The sequence below is a fragment of the Odocoileus virginianus genome, chromosome 20 (genome assembly GCF_023699985.2).
Source record: "Odocoileus virginianus isolate 20LAN1187 ecotype Illinois chromosome 20, Ovbor_1.2, whole genome shotgun sequence".
Lineage (NCBI taxonomy): Eukaryota > Metazoa > Chordata > Mammalia > Artiodactyla > Cervidae > Odocoileus > Odocoileus virginianus.
The window spans coordinates 40174450-40201514 of record NC_069693.1 but is presented as its reverse complement, the minus strand read 5'-3'; the positions used below and the strand labels follow the sequence as shown (position 1 = coordinate 40201514).

The 27065-nt window shown below is 41.2% G+C and overlaps 4 long non-coding RNA genes across 15 annotated transcripts in view; 2 read left to right on the top strand and 2 right to left on the bottom strand.

The window, feature by feature from the left end:
* LOC139029921 (uncharacterized) overlaps positions 1–8652 on the top strand; it is a 184055-nt gene extending 175403 nt beyond the window's left edge. The window contains exons 3-4 of the long non-coding RNA XR_011482231.1: positions 6642–6724; positions 8133–8652. This is a non-coding gene — a long non-coding RNA (uncharacterized lncRNA). The remainder of the gene's footprint in view (positions 1–6641; positions 6725–8132) is intronic.
* LOC110139033 (uncharacterized) lies at positions 548–16460 on the bottom strand. 3 transcript variants are annotated; one of them, XR_002314383.2, is made up of 4 exons: positions 15108–15434; positions 13393–13475; positions 11681–11734; positions 548–1135 (listed from the first exon to the last, which is right to left on the bottom strand). It is a non-coding gene; the product is annotated as an uncharacterized lncRNA (long non-coding RNA). The 3 variants fall into 3 exon arrangements; XR_002314382.2 differs by lacking the exons at positions 13393–13475; positions 15108–15434 and adding an exon at positions 16256–16460; XR_002314381.2 differs by lacking the exon at positions 13393–13475.
* The window catches only part of LOC110139035 (uncharacterized), a 39002-nt gene continuing 27185 nt past the window's right edge, over positions 15249–27065 (top strand). For 2 of the 5 annotated variants that reach the window (XR_011482228.1, XR_011482226.1), the window contains exons 1-3: positions 16550–16692; positions 22625–22734; positions 23478–23548. This is a non-coding gene — a long non-coding RNA (uncharacterized lncRNA). The other 3 variants (XR_011482230.1, XR_011482227.1, XR_011482229.1) reach the window with 3 other exon arrangements.
* LOC110139034 (uncharacterized) overlaps positions 17679–27065 on the bottom strand; it is a 31608-nt gene continuing 22221 nt past the window's right edge. For 4 of the 6 annotated variants that reach the window (XR_011482225.1, XR_002314387.2, XR_002314385.2 and 1 more), the window contains one exon: positions 17679–27059. This is a non-coding gene — a long non-coding RNA (uncharacterized lncRNA). The remainder of the gene's footprint in view (positions 27060–27065) is intronic. The other 2 variants (XR_011482223.1, XR_011482224.1) reach the window with 2 other exon arrangements.

The window sequence follows — 27065 nt, the reverse complement described above, 5'->3', positions numbered from 1 at the left end:
ATGTTTGTTGTTTAGTTGCTCAGTTGTGTCTGATTCTTTGCGACCCATGAACTGTATAGCCTGCCAGGCTCCTCTGTCCATGAGATTTCCCAAGCAAGAATACTGGAATAGGTTGCCATTTCCTCAGGAGATCTTCCTGATGCAGGGATTGAACCCTCATCTCCTGCATTGGCAAGCAGATTCTTTACCACTGAGCTACCCCTTCATAGGACTTCCCACGTGGTACTAATGGTAAAGAACCTGCCTGCCAATGCAGGAAATGTAAGAGGTGTGGGATCGATCCCTGGGTCAGGAAGATCCCCTGGAGTAGGAAATGACAACTCACTCCAGTATTCTTGCCTGGGAGAATCCCATGGACAGAGGAGCGTGGCAGGCTACAGTCCATGGGGTCGCAAAGAGTCGGACATGACTGAAGAGACTTATCACAGCACACCGCACACCACCTCGTATATTTACTTCAGCAAATAAAGAAAATGTGAATGAATAGATTTACTTGAACAAATAAACAATATGTTGAAGATGAACTTTCCAAACTTATTACCTTATTATTGCTAGGGCTGATATTTCAAATTAATACAGATGCACCTGGAAATTTAACCAAGATGTTTCAGTGTGAAATATTCCCTGTTACCTGTCTGATTTGTATGTGTGTGGGTTTGAAGTGGACACGCTAATGTTTGTGCTGTCTCATAGTCCAGTAAACAATCCTGAGTATCTCTGGTTATCCCAAGTGTGCAGATTCAAATGTGGGACAGGAAATTGAGCCTCAGGGAACAGAGCTGTTGCTTTGACAAGCATTAGCCAGCTTGCCAGGGACACAGGAGCAAATGTTCCCACCCGCTTCCCCGGATAGCCTGGAAAGATAACGGGCGCATCAGGTAGTTACTTAAGTGGAACAGTTGGTGTAGGGTTACTGGCATCTTTTCCTTTTAGTGCCCAAGGGCAAAGAGCATTGTTAATGACGCTTACACCGGAAAACAGGTTAAGAGGGTTGACACCAAACTCTTGGCGGTATTACAGTTTAACACTCAGTGTCCTCTGACTCAATGTGGAGTTGCCACTTCACGCTTTGTAGCTTCTCAGAAAACTGAAATTTAGACATCTGTAGGCGGGAGGAGTGGAATTGATGAATCATCTGTAGGGAAAAAAAAAAAAGATGAAATACATCTTTGTTTCTTTGAACTCAATAATACCCAGTGCCTGAAATGTGAATGTCTTAATTACAGAGATTTGAAAGCAAAACCATAGCCTGCAGAAGGCAAGTGTGTTTTTACTTAGCGTATTAACAATACCTTGAGAGTAGGTGCTACCATATTCTGAACACAAAGGATGTTTATGGAATTCAGTGACAGCAATTCTTGAAAACCCGAATTGTAACAGGCTGTAAAAAGTCTCACAGGACATGACTCCTATGATCACATGTAACAGATCATTCTTTGCTTATCCACCCTTTATCAAGAAAATTCTATTTCCCCATGGGAGCCAAAACACAGCCTCCAAAAAATACGAAACACATTTACTGCAATGCATGTTTAATTTTAGACAGAAATAAGGAGAACCTTGAGTCTTGTTCTTTTCTACAATGAAGCTCATGCATGCATGCCATCTCCAGGCAAGAACACTGGAATGGGTCGCCATTTCCTCCTCCAGGGGATCTTTCCGACCCAGGGATTGAACCCATGTCTCTGATGTCTCCTGCATTGGCAGGCAGGTTCTTTACCACTAGTGCCATCTGGGAAGCCCAACTGAGTGCGTATGTTGTTTTACATGTGGTGTGATGGGTAAGATAATGGGTTTTGGAATAGAAGTTCTCTCCTTTCATTTATGTGATCCTGGCATAGTCATGATGCCCCTTAAGACCTGTCTCATTGGCAAAATGGGTAATGCTTCATTATCATAAGGAATAAATAATACACAAAAAGCTGTTTGCAGTCTAGTGCCTGGCATATAGTAAGTTCTCATAAAATTTTGACATTCCAAATATTATTATATTTCAGGTCTACAGGGCATCTTCTAACAGAAGGAGGGTAAATTTTTTTTTTCCATTTGCCTACATTCCTCTGCAGAAGAATTTGAAAGCTGTCTGGAACCTTTAAGAGCATCTGGGCCAATTCATCTTTTTACACCACCCACAAAAGACCCCAAAAAACTAAGGGCCAGAGATCTAGGTTCAAAGTCCTGATATTCAAGGCAATAATCTTTCCCCACACTCCTGACAGGTTTAAGTATGGGATACATAAGTGTTGTCAGAAAGTGGGGAAGTTGAGCCTTCAGCTAACAGGGATGAGTGTCAATACTGAGTGTTGTACTAAAATCGTTAGATGGGTCAATGCTTTAAAAGTTGCTTGTTTAGGCTTCTCTGGTGATCCAATGGTTAAGAATCTGCTGACTCCTGGTCCAGAAAAATCCCACAAGGCACAGAGCAACTAAGCCCATGCACCGGGACTCCTGAGCCCCCACTCTGGAGGCCTCGAACCTCAAGTACTGAAGCCTCTGCACCGAGAGCCTGAGCTCCACAAGTGAAGCGGCCAGCTGAGAAGGCCATGCACCACACCTGGAGTGCAGCCCCGTGTGCGGCGCCGAGCCCTGGCAGAGCCGAAAAAAGCAAAAGCAAAAGCAAAAGTTTATGCACTGAGTTCAGCTTATGTATGAGTGTTTCGGTATGTGTGTATGACTGTACCTCAATGGGTGTAATTCAAGCGGGATATAAACGATGACAGAGCGGCAGTCCTTTGGATATCAGACAGTTTTCTTGTTTCAAAAGCAGTAGTAGTGTTAGTTGCTCAGCCGTGTCCGACTCTTAGTGACCCTACAGACTCTAGCCCGCTAGGCTCCTCTGTCCATGGGATTCTCCAGACAAGAATACTGCAGTGGGTTGCCACGTCCTCTTCCAGAAGATCTTCCTGACCCAGGGATCAAGCCCAGGTCTCCTGCATTGCAGGAAGATCCTTTTACCATCGGAGCCTGGCCTCAGATTCTTTTAGACTGACGCTTATGGGTGAAGATAGACTCTCATTAAGAAGCTCATGACAAGATACCAAGAGATATATTTTAAATAAGAATACATTTTCCACGGAGTTTGTTTGTCAAATCTGCTAGCTCTGACCATGCAAACCAAGGAATTAAAAATATATATTTGTAAGCAATATGGGTAGATGTTTCTAAATATGGCATTTCTCCCAAAGAGTTGATCCAGAGAACAGAACTGAAACATTGGACACCAGACAAGTTCACTAAAGATAGTAAACACCAAGACAAGAGGAATAATGGGGTCTGAAGCTTTCTTGAATTTGAAAGATTTAACTGAGGCAGGGCTGGCCTAACTGTTGGTATGAACTTGTTCACCTCTACGTTAGTTTGCAAGAACATAAAGCATTTTTGTTTTTGTTTTAGTCACTAAGTTGTGTCTAATCTTTTGTGACCCCTTTGACTACAGCCCATCAGGATTTTTGTCCATGGAATTTTCCAGGCATAGAGTGGATTGCCATTTTCTTCTTCAGGGGGTCTTCCTGACCCAAGGATCAAACTGGAATCCCCTATGTTTCCTGCGGTGGCAGGAGGCTTCTTTACCACTGAGTCATCTGGGGAAGCCCCAGACATGTGTAGAGAGCCTGGTTAGGAGCCTCGTTAGAGTTGTCACAAATAGCCACATCCCATATTTGGGAATCCAGAAACAACATCATGAGCGAATCAAGGCCACCTCTAAAGTCTCATTATATCGATTTAAGACACATAATTCAAAAGGTCACATGTATCCCAGTGTTTATTGCAGTACTGTTTACAACAGCTAGGATATGGAAACAATCCAAGTGTCCATCAATAGATGAATGGATAATGAAGATGTGGTACATATATACAATGGAATATTACTCAGTCATGAAAAGGAATGAAATTGGGTCATTTGTAGAGACGTAGATGGACTTAGAGCCTGTCATACAGAGTGAAGTAAGTCAGAAAGAGAAAAACAAATATTGTACATTAATGCATGTGTGTGGAACCTGAAAAATGGTATAGAAGAAAAATGGTCCAGTTCTGGAATAGGAATAGAGATGCAGATGTAGAGAATGGATGTGCGGACATGGGCCGGTTGTGGAGGGGGGGCATGGGGGGGGGTGGGATGAATTGGAAGGTTAAATTTGATATAAATACACTGCGTGTATTTATGACATAAATAAAATGCGTGCATGCTCAGTTACTTCCATCATGTCTGACTCTTTGCGACCCCATGAACCATAGCCTGCCGGACTCCTCTGTCCATGGGATTCTCCAGGCAAGAATACTGGAGTGGGTTGCCATGCCTTCCTTCAGGGTATCTTCTTGGCCCAGGGATGAAATCTGAGTCGCCTGCATTGCAGACAGAGTCTTTGCCCACTGAGTCACCTGGAGAGCCCCATAAAGACACTACCGTGTGTAAAATAGATCGCTAGTGGGAAGTAGTGGTATATCACAGGGAGCTCAGCTCGGTGCTCTGTGATGACCTACATAGGAGGAATTGGGGGGGGGATGGCCAAGAGGGAGGTGATACATGTGTACATAGGGCTGACTCACTTTGTTGTACAAGAGAAACTAATACAACATTGTAAAGTAATTATACTACAAAAAAAGGAGAAGCAATTAGCTGCAAGTAAAAATCCCTAGCCATCAAACACTTTACTATCTCAAGAAATTTGTAGATAAACTCTCCAGAGCTGGTTTAGCAGCTAAACCATGTCAGAGCATTGGGTAGCCCTCTATGGAATTCCCTTGAACTTTCTCTTATGGTCTTAAGATGGCTACCATGACTCAGTCATCATGGTTGAGAAAGACAGACTCAAAAGACTTTCCTTATAAGCCCCTGTCTTTTTATATTAGAAGAAATGTTTTCCCCCGAAAATCTCCTGAAAAGAGAAGTCTTTCCCCTGAAAAGACTTCTCCTTATATGGGTCCACTTCCAGCTTCAAGGAAGGCTGTGAAAAAGAGTTATTTGCCAAGAAGAAATGGAATGGCCATAAGGAGATGGAGCAATCATATTTCTTTCCATAGAGCTGGACTCCAAACAAAATCAGGGTGATGTCAAGAAAGTGAAGATGGGCTCTTGGGTAGGAGCCGCCATATTTGTCTTCTTAGTCTCCTCTTGCAGCCTTGGGTCAAGGTGTCAGAGAGGCTTAAAGGCAGAGGCAGGAAAACATATTCTTGAAAGTTAACTGCCCATGATGACAGGTGATTCCAAACTAACTAAAATAACAAATTTTCTCCTGTAAGACAAACACTATCCAGCTAGTTTTTCAGTTCTCCTTCACTTATAGTGTTTCAGAGGGTTGAGTTTCAGGACCTCCTTGCTGTAAATCACACTGGTGAGCAGTCCTAGTAATGACCACCTTGGAAGTTAATCTATGACTTACAATCCAATATGCTTTCCCCTGCACAGCACTGCACCAAAGCCTACATAGTGGACATGGCTTGGGGGAGAGGACTGAGCTGCTAATGATTCTATAAGTTTGGCAAAAGCTGAATTTCTCCCAAAGGCTTGAGGATTGGTTTCAGAGTAGGATAGTTTCCAGTGACTGTACTTAATTACTTTTCTCTTTATTTTACTGGTATCAATTTTAATGATTAAATTAATTATTAATATTAATTATTTAAAATTAGACATGGTGGGAAAGAAAACTAAAACAAAAATCACTCAGAGATAACTACTCTTAGTATTTTAACATTTTTATCCATTTCACATCATTGTCATCTAAGTCACTTCAGTCATGTTTGATTCTTTGCGACCCTATGAACTGTAGCCCGCCAAGCTCCTCTGTCCATGGGATTCTCCAGGCAAGAATACTGGAGTGGGCTGCCAAGTTCTCCTCCAGGGGATCTTCCTGGCCCAGGGGTGGAACACGTGTCTCATGTCTCCTGCATTGGCAGGCAGGTTCTTATCACTAGCGCCACCTGGGAAGCTTTCACATCTAAGCACTTATGTTTCCATAGGAATGTATTTAAAATTGGGACCAAGTTGGTAGCTCAGCTGGTAAAGAATCCACCTGTAATACAAGAGACCCTGGTTCGATTCCTGGGTCAGGAAGATCCCCTGGAGAAGGGATTGCCTACCCACTCCAGTATTCTTGCCTGGAGAATCCTCATGGACAGAGGAGGCTGGCAGGCTGCAGTCCAGGGGATCACAAATAGTTAGGCAAGACTAAGTACAGTACACACATCTTATATTTTTATTTCTGAATTACTGTTGGACATCCTATTATGATAATCATCTCAGTTTAACAAAATGTTCCTAGACAGCTTGATATTTAATGGATGCTTAAAATTCTATTTTTAAAATATTACTGAATTAAACATTTTCCTTTCTTACTTTGCAGTGTTTTGGTGCTTTTCTAAATTTCACTTTTATAATAAGTTACACTGTAAGAATATCTTTACACACAATTTTTTAATTATAAATTTTATTATTTCTTTAGGATAATCCATTGTGGTAGAATTACTAGGTTAAAAGATGATTTTTTTTTAATTTAAAGCAGATTATAAATATCACAAATTTCCTTCTTTTAAATTGACGTTATGATTTATATATATGATTATATGTATATATGTCAGATATAGAACACTATCATAAACACTGGCATCTCAGTACTGATTACATTTTACAAATTGCTTTCCAGGAAGTTTGCTCCAATTCACACTTTTTCCATCAGAATATGCCATCATCATTCTCATTAAATGCTTGCCAGCACTGACTCTTGAGGTAATAGCTTAAGATTACCTGTCAATTTAGTGAGCAAAAAATTATTTTATGTTGCTTGCCACTGTCTTTCTTACCTATTTGTATGTCTAGTGTGAATTGTCTTTTCTTACCCTTTGCCATTAAAACTTGGCATATTGGTGGCATCACAATTTTGTAAGAGTTCTTTAAATTGAGATTGTTAATTCTTTGCCTCATGTTTATTTAAATACCGACTTTTAGTTTGTCATTTGCTTTTTAATTTTGTTTTCGTTGCCTACTGACAAAAAGTTTAATATATTCTCAGATGTATTTAGTCTTATTCTTTCATGTCTTTAATTTCTTCTATTGCTTTTATGCTCAGGAAGTCCTTGCTCATCTTGAAATAATTTAAGTAATCACCTACATTTTTCTTTCAGAGGAGAAAATTATTTAAATGATCTCAAGATCATTTTTTGAAATAAATGTTTTGTTTCCCATTCAACCCTTTCATCCACGTGTAAATTATTTTAGTAATGGTGTGAAGAGTGGTACTGATGCCCCATGCGTCTGCCTTCATATAAACTAAGGTCTGTTTCAGGGTTTTCTCTTTTGTTCTTCTGAAACTGGCCATTGTAATTATTTTAGGTTTGTAACATATTTCAGTATTTGGTAGGGCAAGTTTTTCTCATTGGTGTTTTTTCCCATATTTTCCTCCACAGGTCTTGACTGTTCATTCTTCTAGATGAAAAGATGAAAACCATTATCAGTTTTCTCCCCAAAACCCTGGTTGGCAATGAGCCTACACAAATATTATCTTCTTAGTGAGAAGCAGCATTCATCTAGTTTCATATGCCAAAACCCAGTTTGGCCAAGACAGCACTCACAAAATTCTCTGTGGTATCCTCCGTTCCAGCCTCTTATACAATAGGCTGAGCAATAGGTGACTACTTCTGGCCAATGGAGTGTGAGCAAAAATGACCAAAGGTATTTCTAATACAAGAAAGTTATAACTTGGAGTCCCTCTCTCTTTCCCTTTTGCTGAGTCTTGGCAGCCATGTGTTGACATGGCAGCATGATGCCTTAGAGAAACCCTGAATCCTAGGGTCAGTCTTAACCCACAGAGGGCCTTGCCTGAATAAGAAATACACAAAGTTTATTGCTGTGTATCAGACCCCCTCATGTCCATCTCTCTTCCTATTACACTGAAGTACCATCTTGGATTCCTTTTTTCATTCAGACCCTATATCTACTCCATCATCAATTCCTGAGCATCAACCTTTGGTATTTACTCTAACTCCAGTAATTCTCACCACTTTCATTGCCAAAACCAAGATGAGTGGGCTTGAAATCAAAGAGTTTTTCACTGCAGGATTACATGAAAGTTTTTCCAGGTGTACATAAAAGAAAGAGTCCAAAGCAATTGATTTCCTTGTTCTCTTTCTCCAAACAGATCTGCTTGACAAGGATGCTGAGATTATTTACAGTCTTGGTACCCCTCCTCTCAGAACTTTCCTTCCACAGCAGAAAGCTTACTCAACACCCATTTCTGAGCTTACTGTGACACCTCCCCTTGGGAGTGGAAAATCCCTTAGGTTCTTTGGTGAAAGGAACGAAAGGAATGCAACCAGGGACTGGAAACCATCCTTGATGAAGTCAGATTGTCTCCAATTCTTGGTGCTCAACAAAGTGAAGAAAGAACTAACTGAGCTGATAGATCATTGAAGCATGTTTTGAAGACCGATCAGCTTATCATATTTTGGTGTGTAACTCAGAATGAGTTGAAACCAGTGACAGATTTGCTACAATAAAACTCTTTTCATTTCTATTTACATATCTTTGTGAATACTTTTCTTAGCACTCATATCAATAAAAATAAGAATTGAGATAGAATTGATGTTGAACTCTGTCTCTTTCTAGCAGCAAGTAAAAACCATTCAAGGGGGAAAAAATACACCCCATTAACCACCCGAAGAGATGCATTTTTAATAAACTTTAGTTTTTTTTGTCTAATCATTATTCAATAGCATTTGAAATGTGTTTATAGTGTTGTAATCAATTGGGTGTTAGTAATTAATAGTTGATGGTATTATAATCAATTGTGTAATATGTTTGTGTTATTGTAATCAATTGTGTATTATTATAATTAATTGTGCATTAGAATTTCTAATAATTCAATCAGAAAAATTACTAGTTAGAGGTCTTATGACTATAGGAATTAAAAAAAATAAATCCCAATTTTCACATGCATTTTTGATGTAGAGAATATGCTAGGATAATCAATAGAAGAATTTCAAATATAAAAATATATTACATCAGGATTAAATTGCAGGGAAATGTAATGGAAATCAGAATAAAAATATGACTTAAAAGATAAAGATAGAATAAAATATTTGTCATAGAAAAGCTTGTTAATGTGCTTTTAAAATTAATGCACACAGTAAATGGTGTTTAAATTTTGGAATTTAGTTTCAACTGAATATCTTAAAAATAGTAATATATTTAAAGTTTTATTTTAAATGGTCAGCATTTATAATGAGCAGAAATTACCTTTTGGTAACTATTTACTACTTGCGTTGAAAAATTTCAGATGTCCACTTAAAAATGTGGGGCTGTATTCATAATTTTTCAAAATCTTATTAAAGTGAACAAGAGAAAAATGTTTGAAGATTACGGCCCTATAAGAAACAGAGGCACCTATTTTCAGGGCAGGAATAGAGAGACAGATGTATAGAACAGACTTGTGGACACAGTGGGGGCAGCAGAGGGTGGGGCTAACTGAAAAAGTAGCAGTGATACACGTGCACCACCATGGATAAACCAGAGAGCTAGTGGGAAGCTGATATACGCCACCAACAGCTCAGTTCAGGGCCCTGTGATGACCTAGAGGGGTGCAGTGGGGGGTGGAGGAGAGCGGGGCTCAAGAGGGAGGGATACATGCACACAATAGCTGATGCACTTCGCTGGGCAGCAGAAACTAGCACAACATTATAAAGCAATTTACCCCAATGGGAAAGAAAGCAACAGCTCTTGTCTGTTGCATGTGCTTCTACAATTGCCCCTCGTGGTTCCCTTTGCTTCTGTGCTCACCCTTCCCATTCCCAGTTCTTCCTTTTCCAACTTTCAGTGCTCTGCTCAGCTCCCAGAGTGGTTTCTTTTTTTTTTTTTTTTCCTTAAAGCTGAATCAGATGATGTTACTCCTCCACGTGCAAACTCTCCAATGTCTTCCCATCAAATACAGATTTCTCATGGTCTACAAAGCCCTTGGTAGGTTGGCATCTCTTATCTTTGACTCCCTTCTCCTTATTCACTTGGCTCCAGGCATTTTGGACTATCTGGTCCTGGTACAGGCCAAGCTCTTTTTGGTCTCTGCCTATGAACTTGCTTTTCCATCAACCCCAAGGCCTGTTCTTTTCCATCACTTAGCTGACACTCAGAAAGATTGTCTCTAATAATTTTATCACTTCTAATACAGTCATAACTGTAGCAACCTGCTTTGCAGGAGTGAAATCTGACAGCAGAAACCCACTTGGCATGCACATGAGTGCAACACTTATTCCTCAGTGTGATCTTTGACCTGTGGGGGCTAGGGGCACCAATCCCCTCCTCAGTCTCTCACCAGAGAAGGCTGAGGAAGATTCTAGAAGCTCCTCAGAGGCTCCTAGGGGATCAAGTCCACATCCTCATATCAGCATTCCTTCTTTTTCTGTGTTCTTTCCAGTCGCTTGCCGAGGTTCTCTGAATTCAGGTCCCACGATAAATTAGCTGTGCACGAGACCTGTCTCAGGCTCCTCTTTCTTGGGTGAGCCTAAGGCATTCAACAAATGTTGACTAATTGATAGATCTGTGTATGAAAGTGAGGGCTTGCCATTTGCTGCAATAGAGTCATTCACAGGCGTCCCCTAATTCTGGTGTGTGATGGTGTCATGATTAAACACTTCAGGAAAATGTGTGGATTATAGTTCCAAATTACAAATAGAAAAACAGGCCTTCTGGAATTGTTCCACAGGATGGATTCTCAGCTTTTTCAGCAGAATGCCCTTCTCCTGCCATTTAGCTCCATCAATTCAGGAGTTGATTTCTCACTTTGATAACCAACTAAATCCTCCCATTCCTCCAAAACATCCCTTACTGGTGGAAAATCCTCCAGGCCAGCAATAGAAACTAAGTATCACCTCCAACATCAGTTCCAATAGGTTGCTCAGGGCAGCCTGGAGACCCGAGTGGAGGGACTCGGGGCTGTGTGTGGACTCAGGGAAAAGTGGTCTGACTGCTTAGCCACGTCAGGTCAACAAGGACTTGGGAGAGGGGGTGGTGATAGTCCTGTTCCATGATTACCCTCCATACACAAGGCTGTCTGCTGAATTCCTTAACTGTCTTTCATGCTCCTTATAAACACTCTCCTTGAAAGCAGAGTTTAAGATTATTTTTATCAAATCATATATTTTGGTTCACTAAGGACAACTTTAGACCTACTCTGTCCTAGCATTTTGCCTTTTACCACTATCATTTCAACATCTCCCTGCCCCCTAGCTCTCTCTTGCCATCTGAACCAGGTTTTTTTTTTGTCATCCTCCAAAACAGCCTGCTGAGCTTAAAGAATTACAGTATTTGGCCCAAATAACCCAGGAAGACGCCACATGCATTTATGTGTTATGAAAACAGAGGCTCCCAGAATAGCATGTTTAGAAATTAGAGATGGCAGACATCTACAGGTCATGGGTGGTCCTGTTCAGTTTGGTTCAATGCCTGGTACTTTTACAGAATTTCTTTTAATATTTCCTATTTTACTATTTCACCCACACCTATTAGAAAACTCCATTCACATCTTCTATGCAGACATATTTGGAAGGTCATGGCCTCATTTGAGCTTATGTCAGTTCCTTGTCTTGACTTTAGTTCTCAGAACATTTTCAAAAGCATTGCCAAGTTACTCCTTTTGAACAACAACGAAAATAACACTTTAATGTGTTATTTAAAGTATTTAATGTGAATACTTACCCAGAAGGTGGTTCACCAAAGCACTTTGCAACACACCAAAAAGTTGGAAACCATCTGAATGTTTAAAAACAAAGGAGTGATTAAATAAGCTTTTGTACATCCATGACATACAACACTAAGCTGCCATTAAGAATGATGTAAATGCAAATTTATCAATTGCAAGTAATGACCACAATAAAGACTCAAAAGTGACAAAAGGATATTACGAAATTGTATGTCTTCTCAGTCCTGATTTTTGTAAGAAATGGTTGGTAAATGCTGAGATTATGAATGTCTTTGACTTTCTTTTTCTATTATCTACACTTTCTAATTTGTCTACACTGAACATGTAGTGTCTTGTTATAAACAGAAAAAAAATATCATTTTAACAAGATTAAAGAAAAAAAAACCTTAGTCATTTTTTTCCCTTAATTTTAATGCCTGGCTAAGAGTGGTCAAACTCCCTGAGTTCATTCAAAGACAGCCACTGAAATAGGAACTTTACAAATCAATATTTACCTTCCTGCTCACCACAGTGCGTGCTAACTGATAACCCCACTGAAGAATTTTCTGGCGTTGAATTGCCAAAGCCCCAGTAGGGATCTTGCCTGCTTCAGTAAAAGTGTCTTCTAGTTTTATTAATTCTAGTTACATATTCTGTGTTCTGACTCTTTCAGTCTCTGGCAGGTTTGTGCCCCATTTAAGCAACTGATATCCAGATGCAGGCCAGGTAAATACCTGTCCCCAAAGCTCTGCAGAGGCAGGGCTGCAGTCCTCAGGCTGCTGGCAAACCCAATCCCTCACTTCGTGGACAGAGGAGAAAGCTTCCCCTCTGAGGTTACCCCCATGGGGATTGAAGGATCTCTCCTGCGTTCCCCTAAGCTTTTGTTTATATCCCTTCAAACAAAGGCTCAGAAAGCCACCCTGGCAGAAAGGAGTGTCCAGCCATGAGCATTTCTCCAGGACTGCTGCGCTGAGTGTAATGTAATTCTTTCCCCTGGCCCTCACACCCTCTTTCTAAAAACCCGACTGATCACAAGTGTTGTTAAAAGTTACTGAACTAGAAAAACAAACCACACCGTGGTTGTTGTGTCACTAATTACAGATGGTACTGTGTTGGGATCAATTGTTCTGGTACCTCCACATTTCTCTGATACTCCATCAAAAAGTGGGCTGTTGCTCTTTGGCCATTCATAAGAAATGATTACTGACAATCTAGAAACTTCTATCAGCTTTCTTTTCTATCCCGAACTAATATGAAACCATTTCTCAAGTATCAGCTTTAGAACAAAAGTCTTCAGCGGATGACCTTGTGTCATGAAAACCAATGCTACAGATTGGATCCTGAGGTGTGTGCTCTCTCCTGATTATACTCCAGGGAAGGATAGTGTATAGTGTCTGGGGATGGTTTGAGGGGAGGATGGAAGAGGCCAGTGTTGTTCAGAATGTTCCCGTTTGGAGCAGGAGCCCATAAGTTAACACCATCGATTCTTCTTGTCATTTTCCTGTGTGTGTTTCATGGTTAAGCAGCTTAGCAGGCTCTACCCTCTGGGTCTGCTGCCATCCTCAGAAAATCAGAATGAACTGGCTGGAGAAAACAAGCTGGGTTGATATAATTCATGGTATGGCTCTCCTGAGATGAGTCAGAAGATATTTTTATTTTATAACCACTCGAAAGAACCTGCATTATCAATAGCACAAAAATGCCTCTCACATGCTCCATGTAGACCAACCTTATTTGACATGTTCATCAACCTCCAAGCCTTTAAGATGCCAGGCCACCCTTTCTGTGGCAGTCATCAACCTCAGGTGATCGCTAAAAGACAGAGAGAGAGAAAGGAAAAGCCCTGTAATCCTCCCACGAAGGCTGGAAGAGACGTGGAAAATGGGAAAACACCTGGTCTCACGCTTGCTCTCTGTTTGTTGTGGAAACAATCTGTTCATATTTAACGAGAAATGACATAAGAAAGCGTTTGTGGTTATCACTCTAGCCACTTGATCTCAAGAGTTGGACTTTCTCAGGTCTGAATGTAACTTCAGGATTTAAGAAGGAAATGTACTGTATAAAAGAAAATTGAGCTTACTGAGATAAAGACTACCCAGAGAACTGAGCCTATGACCATCGTACCAGGGACATCTTGTCGTTGTGCCAAGCCTCCATCTTTTCAGAACACTCCATTCTTGCCAAAGGGCCAACATCTTATAAAATGCTTTAAAAACATTGTATTTTAACAATGCCGAGCAGCAAAACGGTTTGCTTTTAATGGCCATCTGTACAAAGTCTCTTTTTATTTAGGAAAATCTATTTTAAATTAAATATCATAAGCCCACGAGCCATAGCAAACAATATTTTTGACCATATGCTCCGAATTAATATGCCAAACATTGCAACCTCTATTTTCTTCATAGAAAGGGGCCCCACCCTGATGTGGGGATGCGGAGCCTGGAGGGTAGGAATTTTCAATAAGGGCCTGAGGATAGGATGATGGCAAGGAACCAGCACCAGCCTCCCCAGCTTTATCCTTCTTCTGAATTATCTCAACACAGACCCACTTCCCTTTTAAGAAAGAAATTCCCTTTGGTCCATTTTTCTCCCTTGTCTGGAAACCTCATACCCAGGAATCCTAGTAATGCTGGCCACACTTTAGATGACTTGGTAAAGTTGCTATAATTCCTTTCATCTGTTGCTTGCTTCATTCCTGGGTGATAGGGTTTGAAAACCAGTTCCTTTAATCAGGTGTTGGGCAGAAATGGAAACTCGGGGCTGAGGTCCTAGTGTGGGCTACTTAGCCCACTGCCCCCAGGGGCATCCCTCCTTGCCCTCCTCCAATTCCTTCTGCAACTCTTCCATGCATGACGGTCAAAGAGTAACAAGGCTTCCTTGGGAGCCTGAGCCCCATGGCCACCAAGAATGCGATGAGCTGTTTGGTCCTTGACAAGGTAGGGAAATTAAGAGGATTCATGTAGAAGGGGGCTGGCTGCCTGCAAAGACACTTTGCAAAGGGAGAATCTGATTGCTTGGGGACTGGTTTCCTGGGAGCTACGGTGCCCTAAATCTGAGCATGAAAATCTGATCCTTTGTAAGATCCCAGGGCTGGGCTGCACGTGGCTGGCACCTCTCCTGCAGGGGTGGTCACACCAGGAGTTGCTTCAGGCACTGGAATCATTTTTTGTGTGGAGACTTAAAAATCCTCCAGCATGAGATTTGACTTTTTGTTCCTGCTGCTCATGCTCCCTCCCTCCAGTAATTCCTTCCTCCTGTGTCCCCTTCTCCCATCTTACCCCTTTTCTCTGTTTTTTACCTGCTTTTCTTCCCCTCACTTTTTTGAGTCTCTGTCTATGCAACCTTGGGTGTTACTATAATTATTCTCAATATCTAGGATTTTTGGTGACATTTTGATACCCACCACGTATCATTCAATTTATAAACATCATTGTCAAACCTTACCATGGGGACTTGGGGATCCTCACCCCCTTGTTAGAGAAAATGGATTCTGAGTGAGGTCAGGTGAAATGCCTGAGATTACACACACCATAGTAGGAAGTTCTGTGGAGTTCCAAAGTCCATATTCTTTTTCCCACCCTTTAATGATAGTCACATTCCATGTTTGATCTCTTTCTTTGTAAAATGAGTTTTATGGCTCCATAACATTATTGGGTCTTTCCAACTGGGCTGTGTATTCATCCATGCATATCCCCCTTAGCACTCTCCCTGTATTCTGTCTTCTAAGTTATAAATCATTTCCTGAGCCACATAGCAGATGTGTTAGGAGGACAAGCTTTGGAGGAAGACAGAGCCGGGTCGAGTTCCAGGTCAGCAGTAAATAGCGGTTGCTGAGTTTTGATTTGATTTTCCCTTAAATGGGGTGTTGTGTGTGTGGAGGTGGGGAGTTGCTTAAAAATAGGACTTCTGTCTTATTGTTGATATGCAGATGATTGAGACATTAGGAGCTACATACCTTGCCAAGGCGTGGTACACAATTAGTACTAATTTACTCCCTCTCAACCTCATCTTGAGACCTGCACCCCTTCACACTCCAGCCTCACCAACTGTTCTCCTTCCTTTCAAGGTCCCGGGCTCTTCCTTGAACAAGAGTCTGTAGGCCCATTGTTAACCTCTCACTTGACGTTTGCCTTTCTATCATGTTCCAGGGTTATAGGCAAGATTCTTTAGTTACAAGCAAAAGGAACCAATTTTGGTTAATTTAGGTAAGAATCAATTCCTCAAAAGGATATTCCTCAAAAGTTTGCAAAATTAAAAAGAACCCAACAGCCAGGCCCTGGAACAAAGGAAAATCAGGACGGCTGGTTCAGTCTTTGTTGTTGTTTAGTCGCTAAGTTGTGTCTGACTCTTTTGCGACCCCATGGACTATAGCCCACCAGGCTCCTCTTCCGTGGGACTCTTCAGGCAAGAATAGTGCAGTAGTGCCATTTCCTCCTCCAGAGGATCTTCGTAACCCAAGGATCGAACCTACAGCTCCTGCATTGGCAGGAGGATTCTTTACCACTGAGCCACCATGGAAGCTTCGTGGCCAGGTGATAAAGTGCCCCCAATCTCAATGGCATGAAACAAGAACAGTCCTTTATTTCACTTACAAATCTTCAACCTGGACAGGGGAACCCCTCCCCTGGGGGGGTGTCAGCTGCCATGGCCCAGATGGGAGCTGGAGGCCCCACTTTCAATGTGGCTCAGTCACATGGCTGGTAGCTGAGAGCTCACTTGAACTGGGGAGCTGGGAGCCTTGGATCCTTCCCACAGGCTCTTGAGCTTCTCTACAGTATGCCTAAGTATTTGGTACTGGCTTCATTGCGATGAGCCTGGAACATAGAGGGTTCTAGAAGGCAGGTAGCTAGGTTTCATGGTAGGTAGGTTCCAAGGATCCCAAGAGAGCCTGTTGAATGTTATATTACCTTTTGGGATGTAGCCTCAGAAATCACAGAGCATGATTTCCACTCGTCATAAGGCCACTCACTCAGATTAAGGGAGAGAGAACAGCCCTACATCTCAAATGGAGCAGGATCAAAGTCACATTGTAAGAAGAGTGGGTAGGAGTGGAGATACTACTGCAGTAATCTCTGGAAAACAAAATGTGTCTCAGCTTCTCTGGGGAAGTTTCACAGTTCTATGTATTGTCATCAGTGAGTTCGGCAGCTATTGCTAGTGTTCTTCTGCGTTTGATTTAAACTCAGCTTCTAGGAGGGAGAATCTGATTGGCCTGAAGTGTGTCATGTGACTTCCCATGGTCTTTAGATCGGAAGGTGTGATGGGGATGCCCTCCGGCATCACAGGACATGAGAGAGGTCAGTTCTGCAAAGGAAGAAGTACTAAGTAGGTCAAAACAACTTATGTCCGCTCCCCCTACTTAATGCTCAGTTTAAAGGTCGCTTCTGAAGGAGGCTGTCCCTGAATCTCTTCTTATTGAAGAATGCATCTCTGTTCTGTGTTGTCTCATATTATAAAATCTTCATTAGTTTGCTAGAGCTACTATAACAAAGTACCACAAACTGGTGGCTTCAACTACAAAAATGTATTGTCCCAGAGTTCTGGGGACTAGAAGTCCAAGATCAAGGTCATTCAGGTTGGTTCCTACTGAGGAAGAATCTGTACCATGCCTCTCCTCTAGCTTCTGGAGGTTGGCTAGTAAACTTAGAAGTTTTATGCTTGTAGAGGCATCATCCTGATCTCCAACTTCATGTTCACCTTTCATTATCCCTACTCTCATGTCTGTGTTAAAATTCCTCCTTTAAAAAGAGGAACACCCAAAAAATAAATAAATAAAATAATAAAAAATAAATTAAAAAAATAAGAACACCTGCCTTATTGGATGAGGGACATTCTACTTCAGTATGATCTCATCCTAACTAATTATAACTTCAGTGCTTCAATGACTTTTTAGGGTCACATTCTTAGGGCTTCAGAATGAAGCTAGGACTTCAATATGAATTTTGGAGGGATGTAATCCAACCCATAGCAAAGTTATATAGACAAAAGCAAAACAAATAATATTGCAAGCACACATATTATAAACATGTATTTATCCATACATATCCTCATCAGGTTGAAACCTTTTCCTATATTTGTTTCATATTTCTTTTGTAAGGAAACAAAATGTTATAGAGTTGAAGTCCCTGTGTATCCCTCCCCAGTTTCATTCCCCTCTCTCCCTCCCCAGAAGTCACCATCATGAGGAATTTGTTTGCATCATTTCTATGCATGTTTTGACATCTAAAAAGGACCTAATATGCAGTATGAGAGAATACAATACGCAATATTTTGAAATTTTTAAAAACTTTACTATAAATAGTGCCAGTCTCTTTGTGCCCTATTAAGATTTATCAATGTGAACACATATGGCCTTCATTCATTTTTATCTACTGTATAATATTCTAGTCTATGAATATAAAGTAATATATTCATCCATAATGGCCATTTAGGTTGTTTCCACAAATCACACTGAAAGAAACCCTCTTGGACTTGTCTCCATGAGCATCCAAGTGGGAGTTTTTCTAGTTTCTAGTTTTCTAGTTTCTGTAGTTTCTCTTCAACTTTTCTAAATTTTACCAGGTCGCACTTCAAAACGGTGATCCCATCTTACACCCCTACTGGTGATATCTGAGAGTTGCCAGGCTCTACCTCTCCCCTCGCACTTGATATTGTCAGAGATTAGAACATTTGTCAAAGGTATAATGGTTTTAATTTGATTTGTCTTTCCCTGATAATTCTGGAGGTTGAACATCTCTTCATGTATTTACTGATCATCTATATTTCAATCTGTTTATCATTAATCTTATCCAGTTGCCGTTCTTTGCTCTTTAGACTTTCTGGATAAGAATCCTTGTCAGTTAGGTGCATTGACAATATCATCTCATGCTCTTTTATGCCCATTCTCTCCACTAGTGTCCACAACTCTTCCCCCTTTTCCTCGGATCTCACCTCAAAGTCTTACCTAGTATTTCCTGAAGTGTATTTCTCAGGATTTAAATCCTTGAAATAGCTCACAACAATAGAGATCTGTGATCAATTAACTTTGGGGGAAAATTGCATGCTATACACTGTACATTTGGCATATTAAAGGCCCTGAAAGGTCCTGCTGAGAGAAACCTGTTAAACTTTCTCACACCCAATGCTTTTCATTTAACTAGAGTCTTCTTTTGAGTAAAACTTACAATCATCTTGTAAAACTAGTATTTTCTTGAATAAATACCCTTGGATTATTGCAAAATTTTCATTAATTTCCAGAGCTCTAAAAAAGCTGATTTAAATAATTTTCTCTATGTTACTTTTTTGCCCCATTGCTTTTATAGAAGAGCAGATTTCTTGATTCCTTCTTTTCTGGAAGTCTTGTTTTTGAGAAAAAATATGTTCAGACACACTTGAACTAATGCTGACTTCTCCTTTTTGTGATACCATCCATCAAAACTACATTTCTTTATTCTTCTCTTCTGAAATCTCTTTCCATTCAGGGTCTCTCTTCAATCATTTTGGGACTCCAGGTGGCTTCCTAGTGCCCACACAAAATGACTGTAATTATGCAGAAAAGTAGTACATGGTTTTCTCTTTTCTAATTATATTATAAAGTCCAATACTTCAAAAAAATTTTTTTAAGTTTATTTACTTTTTTTAAAGTTCAATACTTGTTAACACACTGGTTGTATATTCCCAGTGTTTGTTAATAAGTGAGCTATTGGACTTCAGGAAACATTTTCCTGTAGAAACAACTTTTTATAACAGAGTTGATCAAACTTTTATGTGCATGTTGAATCACCTGGGGGCCTGGTTAAATAGCAGATTCTGATTCAGTAAGCCTGGGAGGGAAGGGGTCTGTGGTTCTGCATTTCTAAGTGGAATACCCATGGATCACAATGTGGGTAGGCAAATACTGTAAGGCTATTCACCATTCAAATATTTCCTCTATGGGAAAATGCACTAGGTTCTTTTTTTCTTTTTAATTCATATATTTGGCTATGCTCGGTCTTCGTTGCTGCAAGAGACTTCTCTTGTTGTGGTCAGTGGGGGCTCCTTTCTGGTAGTGGTTCATGGGTTTCTCACTGCAGTGGTTTCTCTTCGTGTGGAGCACTGGCTCTAGGGCACACGGGCACAGTGGGTGGCACCGCTGCTTAGCTAACCCTGCAGCAGGTGGGACCTTCCCAGCCCAGGAATCAAACCTCTGTTTCCTACACTGGTAGGTGGATTCTTTACCACTGAGCCACCAAGGAAGCCCTGAACGAAGTTCTAATGTGGGGACAATGTGTTCCTGAAATACCAGTTATAGGGACAATACACGGGGGAAAAAAGCTTCAGATTGCCATCAAAACTACAGGTCATCCGTGACAGAGACTAAGAAGGCTTATATGGGTTGCCGTGTGAACCAATATTCAGGGGGTCTTAATGCAAGAATTGCCAGTATTTGTAGCTGATTTTCACATTTACACGGAGAAGGCAGTGGCACCCCACTCCAGTACTCTTTCCTGGAGAATCCCATGGACGGAGGAGCCTGATGGGCTGCAGTCCATGGGGTCGCGAAGAGTGGTACATGACTGAGTGACTTCACTTTCACTTTTCACTTTCATGCATTGGAGAAGGAAATGGCAACCCACTCCAGTGTTCTTGCCTGGAGAATCCCAGGGATGGGGTTGCACAGAGTCAGACACGACTGAAGTGACTTAGCAGTTCACATTCACATGAATGTGCTTCCTGGGAATCATTCCATCTAGCAAGGCCCATCTCTGTGGTGAAATAAGCAGTATCTTGTACACACCAAGGTTCTCAGAGACTCTGGCATGGTGCTAAGAGGGGCTGAAAGTGGGCTGAAGGTTTGATTGCCTAGATTGGGATATCTGATGCCCTGGTGGTCCTGTGGTTAAGATTTCATCTGCTAATGTAGGAGACACAGGTTCGATCCCTGGTCCAGGGGGATCCCACATGCCACAGAGCAACTAAGCCCGTGTGCTGCAACTACCAAGACAGCATGCTGCAACTACTGAAATTCCAGTCCTCTCGAGCCTGTGTTCCACAACAAGAGAAGCCACTACAATAAGAAGCCCTCACACTGCAACTACAGTGTACCCCCCACTAGCTACAACTAGAGGAAAACCCTCAAAGCAATTAAGACCCAGCACAGTAAAAAAAAAAAAATAGCATAGTAGTCTCTCCACTGACCTTAGAATAAACCCCCAAGCCCTGCTCATGGGCTGTCACATCCTCTCTGACCCCTGCCTGTGTCTTTGACCTTCTCTTCTACCAGTCCGTCCTTTGCTCATGGCATTTGGACCCCCTGGGCTTTCTCTGTGCTTCTCAAATATCTTAAACTTTCACCCTTAAAAAGATCCTCCCACTGGTTATTTGTCCTTGCTGTTTCAAGTCCCTAGGGAGATAGTGTCCCAGATCTTCACCATGCTGGCTCTCAGCTCAGATGTCTTCTCTCCAGGGAAGCATTTCATGACCTGTCCATCTGCCATTGATTGACTATCCTCTTTCTATTCATTGCACTACTACTAACATAAAAGATTATACATATGCATAGAGTGGAAGCTATGTCCCCTTACCAGATTCCTATGCCTGTGTGCCTACTCTCTAAATGCTGTGAGTTTTGACTGCTATTGGCCTACTCTGCACCTTTCTCTCAAGGCTCACTCTTGGTCAGCAGGAGTCACCCAGCCCAAGGATGCAGAGGACACTATGACAGTGGACACTGAGCCTACATGGGCGCTTGCAATCAATGACCGACTAGTTGTTTATTTGCTACATCATGTCTGATTCTTTGCAACGCCATGGACTGTAGACCGCCTAGCTCCTCTGTCTAAGGGATTTCCCAGGCAAGAATCCTGGAGTGGGTTGGCGTTTCCTTTTCCAGGGGATCTTCTCAACTCAAGGATCAAATCTGTGTCTCTTGTGTTAGCAGGCTGATTCTTGACCACTGAGCCACCTGGGAAGCCCACATCCAAAAGCCCAGGCCTGGTGCAGTGCCTCAAAGATTGGTCACTCTTGGGGCTATGCAAGCTCTAAGATTTCCTGGGACCAGGTTGAGGCTGGACTCAGCTTTGCTCACCTTCATCCCCTCTTCTGCCCTCTACATCTCCTTATTAAGTTCCTATAAGTCTCCTCTATGGAGTCTTCAATAAATCTTCATAAGAATCTTCGTCTCAGACCTTATTTCTAGAAAACTTAACTTGGACAATCTGTTTTCCCCACTAGAGTCTAAAGTCTAAACCTCCTCCTTCCATGGGGGCAGAAACTCAGTTTATTTAGTTCACCCCCATTGTCAGCACAACGCTTATTTCATAATAGATGCTCAATAAAGAAGCACTGAATAAACGCTGCATGAATAAATCTGGTTTTCCATAATCAGCTTCAGAGTAACCCTAACATTAGGGTTACAATCCACCCATCCACCCAACCCCACAAAAGGACATACTGGGCCGTATTAGAAACACGTGAATATGCCTTCCCATGAAGTACACTGCAAGTGTGCTTCTCTTATTTTTATCCTTATGAAATGTGAACCCATAAAAAGCTGGGGGTGGGGGTGGAGATGCCAAATCCCACCCCACAATACGCCTCCTTCAAGTATCTGATTACACAAAGTCCTCAAAGAATATGATTAATGTAACTAAGCCATATTCACACTCTGACATTCTTCCCAGCCAAACACATATTTTAACCTCACCCAGTCCCTTTCAGCAAATAAGCTGTTTGGAAAATGATTTCCAGGGCGATGTCTGTTGCCATAGGAATGACATTAAATGAAAAGGACGGAAAATATAGAGGGTGATAAACTGCTTGCTTGGATGACACACTTGACTTGGAAGCCTGTGTTCAAATGAGGCACACATGCCAAGATTTTTATGAAAGACAAAATTAAAATGTATCGCTATCAAGCTGTAACTGACAAGGTATTGTGTGGTGGGCTGTTAACATACTGCTCCATATATTCATTGTTTGTCATTTTACTGGCCCTGACAAAGGTCTCTCGGTGCTGTAAATCACGCCATTAAATCTGCCACAAGCCACAGAGGCTGTTGGAAAGAAGAGAAAGAAAACGTGGTGATGAATCTCCGTTTCTGATACACGCCGGGTGAGCGATCCTGTCTTCCAAGGAGACTTCTCCCTTTGGGCTGACACTTTTATAAGTGTCAGATTGTTGGCTTTTGACCCCTTGAAAAGAGAGAGGAAAAAAAAAAAAAAAAGAGCAGCCAAAGCTGGGTCCCTCCCCCTCCCCTGTTTCCAATTGCTTCTAATTCTGCTGTTTAAGAAAGATGCCCAGAAATTACTCCCCACTCCAGCCCTATGTATACTCTTTCGGGGTGCAAGATCTCAGAGACTCTGGGGTGCCCTGTGGATGGTGCTCTGCTAGAGCTGGCTTTTGATGGTTACTTGGGGGTGTTCTTGGCTTGTTGTTGCTGTTTAGTCGGTAAGTCGTGTCCTACTCTTTTGTGACTCCCATGGACTGTAGCCCATCAGGCTTCTCTGTCCATGGGATTTCCCAGGCAAGAAAACTGGAGTGGATTGCCATTTCCTTCTCCAGGGGATCTTCCTGAAGTAGGGATTGAACCTGTATCTCCTGCATTGGAAGGCAGATTCTTTACCACCAAAGACCATGCTTGGGTTACCATAAGACTTTTCTCTACACTGGTTAAGACATGTTTGTCCTGGAACTGGTAAATTTATAGTTTCTTCATACCTGCAGCTGCAGACCAAATGTGATGTGTGACACCAGTGACTGCAGAACAAGATATTAAGCAACTCGGTACTGTCTTTCGTCTTCGCTGAGCCTCAGAAGACTTGACTTCTTGACCTGCCCCTTTCTCTTCTTTGCAGATGTTGATGGCACAGAAACATTGCCTAGAAGCTGGCCAGTCTGAGTGCTAGGGTCGGGGGAAAGTTGAAAGGTAAATCAAGATCTAAGTTGGAATCATAGCTTCGAGGCAATAAGATGTGCGATTTGGGCAAGTTATTAAATCTCTGTGGACCATAGTTTTCCTCATCTGTTTAGAAAAAGGGGGTGTTGGATTTCAATTACTTCTAAATTGTCTTCCAGGTCCAGTTTAGAATAAATTAAGGGACCAAGAGAGGCTCTCTGGGCCATTTGACTACCTCTGGCAAAGGCTTGCCTGTATTATCCAGAATACATCTCAATCAGAGGAGAGTCTAAATGAAGGACAATCAGGCAATGTGGTGTTCTCGAAGGGGAAAAAAAGGAAAAGAAAAAACACTACCTCCAGCATCTAAACTTGGGAGTGGGAAGATGAGAATTCAATCACTGGTTTGGAGTGGGAACAGTGTTTTCAAGATTCATTAAATATGACAGAGTTCCCTGCCAGTACTTCTCTGTAATGTCTGCATTTATTTTTATAACACAAATGGATATTTTAGGCAATAGAGTTTAAAAGATCAGACAGCTTTCATCCTCACACTTCGGTGCAGAATATTTTTTCCCAAAATCTCTGCTAAGAACCACCTTTATGCTGTTTGAGGATCACCTTGTACAAAAATTAAGAGGGTTTTTTTGTTTGTTTTTTTTTTAACATTTTTGAGACATAATTTTTGTTTTGTTCAGAATTCTGTACATGCAGGCTTCAGATTGAGCAACCTATATATTGAGTTTGCAATAATCCTGTAATTATAGATTTGAGAGAATGTTAAAATTGCTTATAATTGGGAAAAGTCTGACCAGTGAACCGTGCCATTCTTTCATCGACCTTGTTATAAGCAAGCCCCACCCTAGCCTTCAAACTGCTTGGAGAAGCTGTTTTAAGATGCTCTTCTGATAAGGATAGACAAATAACAAAGTGTGAAGTTTATATTTGGAGTTTATCCCTAGGCCTTGGTTCTGTTTCTGTAGTTAATACTGATTTGCCACTTTTCCTACAGAGTTAATCATTGCTCGCTACTTAAGAGACCGGGTTCTAGAATCTGCCGTAGCTGAAGTCACAGCTCTATCATTTACTTGCTGTGTGACTTTGGGGGAACCATTTCACCTCTCTGAGCCTTATTTTTCTCATCTCTAAGACATGGCTATTATGATTTAATGAGATAAAGCATGCTATACTTGATTTGCTACATAACAGGGGCATGATGAATCTTAAAAACCATTAGTTATTATTATTATTCATTGTAATTCTAGAAAATTCATGCAATATTTCAAAACTTTGATCTGTTCCACCTATAAAAAAGTAATGTTACATATGCTGTCAGTTTTACAAGACTGATATTAAATCAGCTGTAAAAACAGGACTCAAAGCAATTTGAGATTTATGAAGTATAGATTAAAATAAAGAAGTGATGATTATTTTAACTTTATTCGGTCTTGTGTTCCAGACCAAGAAATCTTCAAGTGACAGCTTTAGTTATCACCAGATTACTTGAAATTTTTTGAACATGATATAAAAGTACGTCATATAAGAGAAAAAAATAAGTTACATCTAATATCCACAGCGTTGGTCAATTAACAAAAGCTTGAATCTGTGGTCTTTTTCCTTGTCAACTGTGGACAATTTTGTACTGAAAGTTTAAATGAGATCTTGTATGTTAGTAGGAAAAGATCCAGGTGTGTGACATTTCTAATTCTTATGCAAATTAAAACTATTAATATTTTCCCAAGCTTAAGAAAGCTCCATCAAGGAAGATTATCTAAACCTATTTCATAGCATTGAACTATTCAAATATATTTAGAAAAATATAGAGTATTCAAATTCATTTTCTATTTTAAAAAGTTAAATTCATATTCTATTTAGAACTTTTTAAAAAAACAATGAGATGAACATGTCAAAAGAAAAAAAAATGTGCAAAAGGATATATATTGGGTTGGCAAAAAATTTTGAATGAATTCTTTAGCCAATCCAGTAATAAGCCAAAGGGAATACACATAACTGATATACTCACAGATAGTCAAAGAAATAGAAGTGAACATGAGGATGCAATTTTTTTCTCTTACCATTTTGGCAGAGTAGAGTGAGTGATGAGGCTGTTCAGGTCAGTGAGAGTTGATGGGAATAAGAATCTCATATGGCCTATTACTAGTGGAATTACCTCTGGGTGGTGACATTAAAGATGATCTTGATATCATTTTTTGAACATGGGTATTCTCCAAAGAGACCCTGATGCTGGGAGGGATTGGGGGCAGGAGGAGAAGGGGTCGAAGGAGGATAAGATGGCTGGATGGCATCACTGACTCGATAGGCATGAGTGTGAGTAAACTCTGGGAGTTGGTGATGGACAGGAAGGCCTGGTGTGCTGCGATTCATGGGGTCGCAGAATCAGACACGACTGAGTGACTGAACTGAACTGACTGATAAGTAGAATATTGATTTATAATTTTGTTTTCTAGCTTTTCAGTGGTCTGCTTCCTGCGCAGAGTTTTAGTTGAGTTAGAGACGTTTGGATGAATGTAGAGTCCTCATACTGTCCCATTTCTCTCTGTGGTTAGTTCTTTAATATCCTAAAATTTATAAGCCCCCGCAGAGTTACTTTCATGTTAATTTACTTAGAATTTCCTTGAAGATGAAGTTACGTCCATCAACAGAATTCATTAAGTACCAAGAACAATTTTGCCTTGTTTACATTTAAAGGAAAAATAGAGTTAAAATGTAAAATGTTCCTATTGGGGAAAGGCTGGATCTCATACTTAATTTCAGGGGCCAAAAAGACTAGGGAAAAATTCAGTTATGAACTGGAGGCTGATTCAGTTATGATAATCTCTCCATTTGGTGGTTTAGCGTCATGCACTTTATTTTCTATTCACATATAGTCCAGTTGACGTAGGCGCAGGCGTAGAGTAGGAGCAAGCTGCCATGTGGTTATTCAGGAGCCCAGGCTGATGGAGGCCGTACCGTCTTTGCCAGGAGGAATCCAAGGATGTCCGCAACCAGGCATGAGGAGAGGGCAGAGGGCCACTCAGGCCGTTTCATGGGCCAATCCTAGCAGTGGCAATTCTGCCTGCACGCCACCAGTTAGTGGAGTATTTGTCTCCTGACCACACCCCACTACAAGAGAGGCTGGCCACTGTCGTCTGTCCATGTGCCAGGAAGAAAGGGAATTAAGTGTGATGAACAGCAAACCACTCTGCCCATCTCTAATATCTGGTATGTTTCATCAGGCTATTCAAGGCATTTGTCCGAGGATTCAAATCAGTTTTCCTTCCCACTAAGGGTTCCAGACGTTTTCTCCCACATTGATCATTCCCACTCTCCTTCTCCCTGATGGGCCCTGGTCTGGTGTCACTGTTCACAGATATTTATTTCGTGAATGCATGCCCTAACCTTTTCTCCCAGCTTGCCCTGTCATTTTGCATACCTTCTATCCGAGTAGCAATGTCACAACAGTAGCTCCTCTTTGTAAAATACTTTCATGTGCTACCTTTAGACACATGATGTGCTGTTCCATGAGGACATCAGGACAAACCTAAAA